Source organism: Octopus bimaculoides, chromosome 22 (genome assembly GCF_001194135.2).
Source record: "Octopus bimaculoides isolate UCB-OBI-ISO-001 chromosome 22, ASM119413v2, whole genome shotgun sequence".
Lineage (NCBI taxonomy): Eukaryota > Metazoa > Mollusca > Cephalopoda > Octopoda > Octopodidae > Octopus > Octopus bimaculoides.
This window is the reverse complement of record NC_069002.1, coordinates 5,084,742-5,086,309: the sequence shown is the minus strand read 5'-3', so window position 1 is coordinate 5,086,309 and position 1,568 is coordinate 5,084,742.

The following is a 1,568-nucleotide window of genomic DNA, read 5'->3' as shown; positions in this document are numbered from 1 at the left end:
GTGGTGGTGGTGGTGGTGGTGGTGGTGGTGGTGGTGGTGATGGTGGTGGTGGTGGTGTGAGTCATTGTTGTTGGTTGGTGGGGGAGAAATAAGCTGGTGAGGGCGACGATGAAGAGCAAGTTGAGAATGAAGAAGATGAATGTAACTATACAAAAATCTATAGATAATCGATATCAGATCAATCATTTCCTTCCTAACATAGCACTCCGATCACCAACACCACCATCACAACCACCACCATCATGAGCAACAGCATCATTAATACCAATAATAATGCCATCGACACCACCATCTAGCCTCAACACCACCACCATTGCCACCAACAACAACGCCACCAACAGCAGCAACAACAACAACACTATTATCACTACCGTTACTGCCAACATTATCAACAACACTACACAGCTTCGAGCAGCCAATCAAATTCAAGGAAATATTCTGAACAAAATGAACGTCGACATCACGACAACAACAGCAGCCATGATGAATGCGAGGACAGCAGCATGTACAGGAAGAACGAGAAGAGCAACAGCGATAATAAATACAAGAAGAATACGAAGAACAATGAATAATGATTAATAAAAGAATTAAGTGAGGATGAAAAATGCCGGAGAAAAAGCAGACTTGACATTTCAATGACTGTGAAAATAGTCTAGACTGTTGCCTCGGAACAGGTTGTAATCTAATTAGACAGTTCAGCCATTTTGTTTTTAACATTGTATCTTCTTTCTCCATTACAGAAGAAAAAGTCCCTAATTTACAAATAGATGTCTATGGGGATGTGTGTGTGTGTGTGTGTGCATGTGTGTGTGTGTGTGTGTGTGTGTGTGTGTGTGTGTGTGTGTGTGTGTGTGTGTGTGTGTGTGTGTGTGTGTGTGTGTGTGTGTGTGCCTGCGTCTGTGCGTTCATGTATATGTGTATGTGTTTGATTGGTAATGAGGATTACATGCAACGTGCTCTGCCTAAAGATATTCAGATTTGTGCATTTGTGCAGATCAGATTTGTCTAGTCGACACAGCTCATCAACAAGTGAAAAGCAAAAATTAAACAAAATAACAATATAAACTAAAACGGACAACAACCCGACATTTCCAATGGCCCGTGACGATGGTTTAACCGAGTCAACTGACCTGCGGCCAATCTACACGCTACATTAGTTTCGACGCACTTCCCCCCGTATAAGTATGTTTTGAACACTTTATGGCTTTTATATGATAAAGCATTAAGACTAGATAGATAGACAGACAGACAGACAGACAGACAGACAGACAGACAGACAGATAGATAGATAGATAGATAGATAGATAGATAGATAGATAGATAGATGGAAAATATTGGGTTGTCCGGAAAGTTCGTGCCGATTTTTAATGGAAAGAAAAAGGTCAATAAATATTTGTTATTACATTTTAAATCAACCAAATATGAACCGTTTTGTTGCACAATGCGTCTCCATCTTCCCTTTAACTTGAAAATGTCCTCTTCCCAGAATTGAGGTGGTTTCATGGCAAATAAGTCGAAAGGTAAGCTACTATGAATCGGCACGAGCTTTCCGGACAACCCAATACATT